Source organism: Mirounga leonina, unplaced genomic scaffold (assembly GCF_011800145.1).
Source record: "Mirounga leonina isolate KUSES-001 unplaced genomic scaffold, KU_Mleo_1.0 Mir_93, whole genome shotgun sequence".
Taxonomy (NCBI): Eukaryota; Metazoa; Chordata; class Mammalia; order Carnivora; family Phocidae; genus Mirounga; species Mirounga leonina.
Genome location: NW_023270854.1, coordinates 19,720,081 through 19,729,619, shown reverse-complemented (window position 1 = coordinate 19,729,619; position 9,539 = coordinate 19,720,081).

Sequence of the window (9,539 nt, the reverse complement as noted above, 5' to 3'; positions counted from 1 at the left end):
CAAACTATCACTGACTAGTAGGAGAGCTAACCAGTACTAGATGACTAAGAGAGAGAGTACTGAGTTTAGTCAGTGCCCCAGGGAAATCCTCAGGAGGAAGTAGGATTGGAACTGGGTTTTAAGTGTAAGTACTGATGTAGGAAAGATGTTAGGGTTTGGGCTGGCTAACAAAGAATTCTTGAGAATTCTTTGGTGCAAAAATGTGATTTTACTGAAGCTTGGGGACAGGCCCCTGGGCAGAAAGAGCTGCCCAGGGGTCATGAGGAGAGGCCCATTACACACTTTCAAGTTGAGAGGGGATTAGGAGTAACTTAAGTCTCTAAGGAATTTTGGAAGCAAGGTTTCCAGGACCTTGAGGGGGCTCGCTATTGTTAGGAAGAGGTCATTTATTACTGTCAAGTAAAACCCTAGTCACGAGACCCTTCAGATATATATCGGTGGGTCATTTGCTTGGGGGATGACTGCCACCATATATCTTGGGGGTTAGAGATAAAGGAAGTTTTAGATGTTAAAGTAGACTTATAGGATCCTGGGGGTTGGGCTAAGATTGCCTTTTGCCCTTAGCAAAGTATTAACGTGGAGGCAGCTGAGTTCCTAGAGAAACATCACTCTGCCTGTTTCAAGGACTTGTCAGTGGACTGTAGGTAGTAAGGAAATTTAATTTTTCTTTTGCCTTTGTTTCCCACATCAGTACCATGTTACATGGGAGAGCACGGGAGCTTTTTTTTGCTCGGGCATGGGCAAAGGCACAAAGAAAGTAAATGTTCAGGCAGGTTTGTGAGCTACCAAGTAGACCAGTCCAGCTGGATCACAAGAGATTCAGAGGAGACAGAACAGAGAGGGGGGAGCAAATCATGTGTAAAACACAAAAGGTTCGGGTAATAATATATTTTTCTTGTTCATCTCTTCTAAGAAAAGAAGGAAAAATCACTGTGGGAAATGAAACCCCGGTTGTTCTGAGTTCATTAGCAAAACACTTAACAAATATTTATGAACAATAAATGAGTGTCTGCTTGTATATACAAGTCTGTCTAAACAGGTGGATCTTTTTCTAAGGCTCCTTTCACATAATGGACACAGAAACCATAACATAACCAAAGGTAATGTTCAGACTATGTGCCTACTGATTGAGGGGTAGCACTGACCAATCAGAAAAGCTACCAGCCATAATGACCTGGTATGGATGAACCTATGTGACCAGCTGAAGGAGATCTTTATTTAAAACTATTATTGCTATCTTAGCATAACTAGATGTTCTTTCATTTTCTTTTAAAAATTCCCTTTGAATGACCTCACTGATAGGAGGAATTCTTAATCTCAGGAAACAAACTGAGGGTTGCTGGAGGGGTGGGAGGGATGGGTGTCTGGGTGATAGACACTGGGGAGGGTATGTGCTATGGTAAGCACTGTGAATTGTGCAAGACTGTTGAATCACAGACCTGTACCTCTGAAACAAATAATACATTATATGTTTAAAAAAAAGAAGAAGAAGAAGATAGCAGGAAGGGAAAAATGAAGAGGGGGAAATCAGAGGGGGAGATGAACCATGAGAGACTATGGACTCTGAGAAACAAACTGAGGGTTCTAGAGGGAAGGGGGGGGTTGGTTAGCCTGGTGATGGGTATTAAAGAGGGCACGTATTGAATGGAGCACTGGGTGTTATACGCAAACAATGAATCATGGAACATTACATCAAAAACTAATGATGTAATGTATGGTGATTAACATAACAATAAAAATTTTTTTAAAAATAAAAATTCCCTTTGAAAGCACACAGTTGAGTATATTCCTTTGGACCTAATCAATTTTGATTGTTATATCATTTCTTTCTGTGATGAGCTTGGTTTGCTCTGCCTTGGCAGTAGCTAGAGTAATAAGTGCCATTTCCTTCTGTATTGTAAGGATGAGAACACCATCCAGGTCTCTAGAAAAGACCAGCTAACCTTTGGGACATATTTTCATATCCTGAGATGATAATCTAGGCCTCTGTTTGAGAGTCTAATATAAGAAGAGATGGCCAGGTTGTTTTTGGTAAACACCCGGGTTGCAGATGGCTGACGTATCTTTTCCATATTCTTAAATGCTACTGCAAGGGTTTGAATAACACATCATGGAATAAAGAGACTAGGAAACACTAACCTTTCTCCTGCTACAGGCAACATACTTGGGACAACCTCCTGATCAGCAAAATCATGGCAATGGTAAAAACCTGCATATCCAAGATGAATGCCCCCTGGTCTAACATTGTTTATCCTTGGCCCAAATGAAGGGGGACTAAAAAGAGAAAAGCAGCCCCTGTCAGCAAAAGATAGCATGGTACTGCTAGCTGGCTTGGTACCATCTGGAGATGGCCTGGCACTCGGGCCAGGGAAAATGCAACAAGACTACTACAAGAGAGGACAGGAGAGTGACCAGCCAATGCCTTTCATAATCATATATGTAAACCTCTCAAACAAATATTATCAAATTGAATCTAGCAAGGCACAAAAAGTACAATACATCCGAACCAAGTTGGGCTTATTCCAGAGCAGCAAGATTGGTTTAACTATTAAAAATTATCCCACATAAGTCTCAACATTAAGGAACTAAAGAAGAAAAATAACTGGTAATTTTAAAAATGGAGCAAAATAATTTGTTAAAATTCAACACCTATTTATGATTTTATTTTTTAAAAGATTTACTTATTTATTTGAGAGAGAAAGAGCATGCATGAGCAGGGAAGGGACAGAGGAAGAGGGAGAGAGAGATTCCTCAAGCAGACTCCTAGCTGAGCGTGGAGTCCTATACCACTGGGCTTGATCCCAGGACCCTGAGATCATGACCTGAAGCCAAAATCAAGAGTCGGTTGCTTAACTGATTGAGCCACCCAGGTGCCCCCTGTTCATGATTTTAAAAACAAACAAAACTCTTAGAAAACTAAGAAGAAAACTTCCTTAATTCAATAAAAGAATACCCACAAAACTTTATAGAAAACATCATACTTAATGGTGAAAAATTGAAAGCTACTAATCTGAGATCAGAAGTAAGGTAAGGACACTTCCATCACAGTTTTTATGCAATGGCATATTGGAAATTCCATCCAGTGAAGTCAGATGAGAAAGGGAAATAAAATATATAAAGATTGAAAAGGAAACATTATGTCCTTATTTACAGATAACATGATTGTATATATAGAATGTCCACAAGAACTATCAGAATTAAGAAGTGAATCCATTGTTTTGCTGTATTTATGTGGTCAATACGTGAAAAAAAAAATCAGTTCTATTTCTACATAGAAGTAAGTGACAGAAAGTGACTTTTAGAAAGATGTCATTTACAATAGCACCAATGAACATAAAATACTAGGAATAAATCAAACAAAAGAAATCCAAGTCCACTGCACAGAAAACAACGCCCCCATCCCCCTCCCCCCGATAAACCCAACTAAAGAAGGCTTGTAGATGATGGTGTGGGCTCTACTATGTTCAGAGGTTGGAAGCCTAATTTGTAAAGCTGAAGATGGACTATAAAGATGTTAGTTGTCCCCATATTGATCTCTCTAGATTTCATGAAATCACAATCAAAATCACATTTTAAAATCTAAGTTGACAAGTTATTTATAAAATTTATATGGAAATGTAAAGGTCCAAAAATAGTCAAGACAAACGTGAACAAAAATGAGCTATGTTGGAGGACTTACACAATCAAATATCAAGAGTTAGTAAAAAGCCGTAGTAATTAGCTTTGTAAGTGGCCCAAAGATAGACAACAACACAACCTGAGTAGAATAGAAAGTCCAGAGACACATCACATACATCCAGTCACATAATTTATGAAGTGAAAAAAAATTGAAAAATATGTTCTTTTCAATACAGTGCCAATAATGAATCTTGTATCCGAATTACATCATATACATAAAATCACTTCCAGGTGAATCATAGATCTTAATTTAAAAGACAGGGGCACCTGGGTGGCTCAGTTGATTGAGCGTCCAATTCCTGATTTGACTCAGGTCATGATCTCTGGGTCGTGGGATTGGACCCCATATCAGTCTCTGTGCTGGGCGTGGAGCCTGCTTAAGATTCTCTCTCTCCCTCCCCCTCTGCTCTTACCCTGCCACGCACACGTGCTCTCTCTCTCTTAAAAAAAAAAAAAGAGAGAGGGCGCCTGGGTGGCTCAGTTGGTTAAGTGACTGCCTTCGGCTCAGGTCATGATCCTGGAGTCCCGGAATCGAGTCCCGCATCGGGCTCCCCACTCAGCAGGGAGTCTGCTTCTCCCTCTGACCCTCCCCTCTCTCATGCTCTCTGTCTCTATCTCATTCTCTCTCTCAAATAAATAAATAAGATCTTTAAAAAAAAAAGAGAGAGAGAGAAAAGAAAAAGAAAAGTAACAAAGCTTCTAGAAATCAACATAAGAAAATTTATTTATAACTTTAGCATAGGCAAACGTTCTTAAATGGGACACCAAATCACACATTATAAAGGATAAGACGAATAAATGTAACTACCTGAAAATTAATAAGTTCTTTTCCTCAAATTACATCATTAAGAGTGAAAAGCAAATTACAGAGTGATCTACTGTACAGTGTAAATGCTGTACAGAAATGAGAATAAATGAGCTCCTCCTGTATACAACAGTATGGATAAATCTCACAAACTTTATTTAGAGAAAGAAGCCAATCACAGAAGTGTATGCACTAAATGATTCATTTATATAAAATTCAAAAACTGGAAAATGACTTTGTGGAATCAGAAGTCAATACAGAGTTTCCCCTTGGGCACTTTGTGCTAGGGCTGGGGCACAAGGGGCAACTTCTGGAGTGTGGGTACTAGTCCATCTTCTGACTTGGGTGATGTTCACCTTGTGAAAACATTTTACAGTCTGCACTTAGAATTTTTGCACAGTCTGTTGTACTTCAAATAAAACTTTTAATAAAAACAAAGGAAAAAATCTCTTGATTCTACTTCTTTTGGCAATCATATCTCCATTCCTTTGTACCAACAATTTTGCACCAAAATTCCTAAAAAGAGTTATTACTGGGCACCTGGGTGGCTCAGGAGGTTAAGTGCCTGCCCTTGGCTTGGGTCATGGTCTTGGGGTCCTGGGATCGAGCCCCACATTGGGTTCTCCGCTCAGTGGGGAGTCTGCTTCTCCCTCCCACTCTACCTCTGTTCTCTCTCTCTCTCAAATAAAAAAAAAATCTTTAAAAAAATAATTTCACTTAAAAAAAGGAGTTATTACATCTAATTTCTCTTTCCTTACTCTTTCTTAAACAGGCTCCAGAACGCCCTCACCAACTTCTAGACTTTGCTCAAATGCCACCTTCTCTGTGACATCTCCCTGGACACCTGAGGTAATGATGCAGGCCTCTTTCCAGTGATCCCTGATCTGATTTCCTTTTTTATTTTTTACAAAGCACTTCTTACCCTCTAACACACTGGGGGTTTATTTGGGTGTTTTATTTGCTGCTTCGTTTCTGTTCCTCTCTTTTTTGTTCATAGATTAATCTTAAGCAATATCTGGCAGATAAGATGTATTCAATAATATTTGTTGAATAAACTAATTTATGAAATTGGGTTAAAAGAAGAAAGAGTGAGTTTTAGAGAACTGAGGGTTTTGTTTTCAAACTTTTATAACTAACGTGCCTGTTAGATACCCAATGGAGGGAAATGACAATTAGGTAGTTGAATATATGCGTCTAGAATTCAAGACTATATTTCCATAGATACAGAAAAATGAATATATGAATTAATAAAGGTATAGGAAATATAGAATTGAATGAAGTATCAAGGAAATGAGTCCAGAGAAAAAGTATTGAGATGATAAAGCAGGAGAAGGTTGTAGCAAAGATTGAGAAAAAACAGCTCAACTGGGAGAAAAACTAGATTTACATAGTTTTGAAATGCCAGCTCTTTTGGTAAATTTCATGATGCCATGACAATGGGAGGATTCAATCAAAAGTCAAAGTCAGCTTAACCTACTAAGTACGTAACCATTTAAAGCTTATGTGTGTATGTTTCCATGATGTTGAACTGTGAAATTAGAAATAAAAACTAAAATTAAATATTAAAAAAGATCTTAGACAGTTCAAACACGTGAAATTAGGCTAAAGTCTGGGAAAAAATCTAATTCGTGTCTTTTTCCTAAAAACAGAGAGTGATCAAGGGTCACAGCTTACCTTTATTCACAAAGAAGTGTCCCCTCTGGGGGCACCTGGGTGGCTCAGTCGGTTAAGTGTCTGCCTTTGGTTCAGGTCATGATCCCCGGGTCCTGGGATCGAGCCCCATATGGGGCTCCCTGCTTGGCGGGAAGCCTGCTTCTCCCTCTCCCACTCCCCCTGCTTGTGTTCCCTCTCTCGCTGTGTCTCTCTGCCAAATAAATAAATAAAATCTTAAAAAAAAAAAAAAAGAAGTGTCCCCTCTGTGTGCACATGACTTGTACATATGGTATCTGGTAGTCACAACGCCTGGGGAGTAGCATTTCAGCTGGCTTCAGTAACCGATGCAGGCATCGGGGCCTCAGCTGTCCAGCTGTCCACAGCTGACTCTGAAATTCTCTCTCCAGTACCTCACCTCATCCTGTCCTGCATCACTGAGTCTCCCTTGGCTTTGGGGTTCACTGGCATGCACACTTGACTCCTAAGGAAACACTGTACCCCTAAGACTTTAAAGAGACTCTAATGGAGTGATAGTTACTTAAAAACTTAGCTGAACCACATAATTACTAAATTACTTTGGGGAGAAATTTTCTGCAACCTGAGGTAAAATACAGTTCTCACAGATGTAAAGTTCCAGCGTTGTGGGTTTGAGGTGTAGCAGGTTGCCCTGTGAATCCTGGGATCTGTTGCCTCATCATTATCTCCCATGGTCCTCTTTGGTCCTTACAGAGCAGAGTCATTGCCTTTCTGCTTGCTTCCCTCTGCCTTTCTAGCGTCCCTCAAGCTGGCTTCAGTTCTTGGTGTAGGAGAAAGAAGATACTACCGAGTCTTCCCTAGGCTTCTGGTCTTGTAGCAAATTCTTGCCCCCTTTCCAGGAATGTCCTAGAGTCCCTTTTCCCACGGGGTCCACCGCCCACCTTGTCTCACCTCTCTCTGCGTCTCTTTGCTATACAACTGGTCAATGCCACATACACCATTGTCCTCCTCAGGAAAGCGAGCTTCTTCATTTGTTGTTCTGAGCCCGGTCTCTGGATCGTCCTTGAGACTGCCATGTAGCCCAGTCTTCACCTTGAGCTTCTTGGTGGGCATATCTCTCTTTCCTAGCCAAGAGGGAGAATCCCAGACCTTCTAGTTTCCAACCTCTGGGCTCTCTTCAGACCCTCCCAGTAAATTACTTTTCCAGGCTGACGACAATCCCCCATTCTTGGTTTCTTTGCAGAATGGAGATTACTGCTAAGTCACATGCCAGAGGAACTCCTCTCTGTGGAGTCCCTAAGATTCACTCCAGTACTTAAGGAAATATTTCTCCAGGCTTTGACAATGGCGAAATGATTTAAATGGGCATTGAGCATGACATTCAGGTAATCCCTACTAAAAGCAAGGCAGGAGGAAAGATACTTTTCCACAGTTTCTATATTCAGCTTTGCCTTCAAGAATGTAGTTTAACATCCTTGTGAGTACAATAATAGAAATATGCTTTTGAAATTGAAACAAGAATAAAATAACGTATTTATTTTTACCTCACCTTCTTCCAAAAATAGCTTCAGGTAGAATATCATAAATATTCCCAATTACCTTAATAGTCAGGAGCATATAATATTAACTAAGAGCTGAGAATTTAAAGTGAGCTAAATATCTGAGTGAAATTAACTCAGAGAAAGGGTTCCAAATATTCAAGTATTGATTTTCACTGCAAAGAAATACTGTTTCTTGCCTTACAAAATTAATTAAGCTCCGTGTTAATTAATCACTACGCCTCTATAATGAGAGGCTGCCAATCACCCTGTCAGATTGTTTACAGCTGAAATCCTAGCCGAAAATTCGTCTAGTTAATGATCTAAGTTAAATTTAACCCATGTCTCAGGACCTCAAACATAATTCCAGATCACAGCAGTGATCATGGTTTTAGAATCCCCTATGTGCCTCTTTGTTTCTCTATTAACTTGTAGGCAAGTTTCAGATCCCACAAAGCCTCAGGCCTACAGTGGAGACTTATCTGAACCTTCCTTGGCTATGAAAATAGAAACAATATACAGACAATTTGTACATATTTTTTCTGTCTCATAGAATAAGATGTTTGATAAATAATTCCTTTTTGACTTTTAAATGTAAAATTACTAAACTCTTTGACATCTTTAGAGCTCAAAGAGTTTCAAATATGGGATAAATATACCACTGACATGTGAAAAAATATTAATGATGGTTTCAATTATACCCTGTTTATTTTTTACCCAAGAACTTAAGACTTTTGGCCTATTACTTTGTGGTGATTTTTCTTCTCTTTTACTTGTGTTATTTATATGAAGCCAATTTTCTTGAAAATGAAAGCTATAGGATTCAAGCTATCCTAGGAAAATGTTAGTCTCACCGATGCTTGTGATTTTATTTTTATTTATTTATTTATTTATTTATTTATTTATTTATTTATTTGACAGAGAGAGAGACAGCAAGAGAGGGAACACAAGCAGGGGAAGTGGGAGAGGGAGAAGCAGGGCTTCCCACAGAGTAGGGAGCCCGATGCGGGGCTCGATCCCAGGACCCTGGGATCATGACCTGAGCCGGAGGCAGATGCTTAATGACTGAGCCACCCAGGCGCCCCAACGATGCTTGTGATTTTAAAACTAGATTAAACAAGGCCTCAACAGGGCTTCCTGGACTGAAACTTTGGTTAAGCCTCCCGTGTGATGGAAAAACCAGTCCAAAGCCAAGGTTCAGTGAACTCGTGCAATGTTTCATTCACTTCACATTACACTGGATGGGCAACAAGGTCCCTTTAAGCCTGGCTAGTTATTTTTGGCATTGAGATTTCCATTCATGTGGTTTCCCCTTGGGCAAGCGTTCAGGAGAAAGGAGGGGAAGGACAAAGCTAGGAATTCAGGAAAAGGAAAATTCACAGGGTACCATTGGCCTGAGAACTAGCCCCAGCCTGTGGTCAGAGAAGAGTGAGGTGCTTGGACCACGTGATCACTCCAAGGTTGGGCCGTGTCCTCAAGCTCAGGGTCAGACAATAGTTCTAAGCAGTGCTGTCCAATAGGGCAACCACTGGCCACATGTGTCTACCAAGCATTTGGGATGTGGCCAGCCTGCATAGAAATGTAACACAGGCATAAAATATATACCAGATTTCGAAGACTTAGTATGAAAAAAATCATGTAAATGATCTCATTGATTAATTGTAATGCTTACAGATTAAAATGATGCGATTTTGGACATGTTGAGTTAAATCTATTACTAAAATGAATTCGTCTGTTCGTCTTTAAGTCATTTTCTATAACTCCTAAAATTAAAAGTTATGTCTGTGGCTCACATGTGTTCTTGGGAGAGCTTTGGTTTAGAGCCATATTCTTAGACAGAGCTAAGCTAAGCTTCCAGTTGCCCCTGGAGGAAAGGGTACACACTGGGG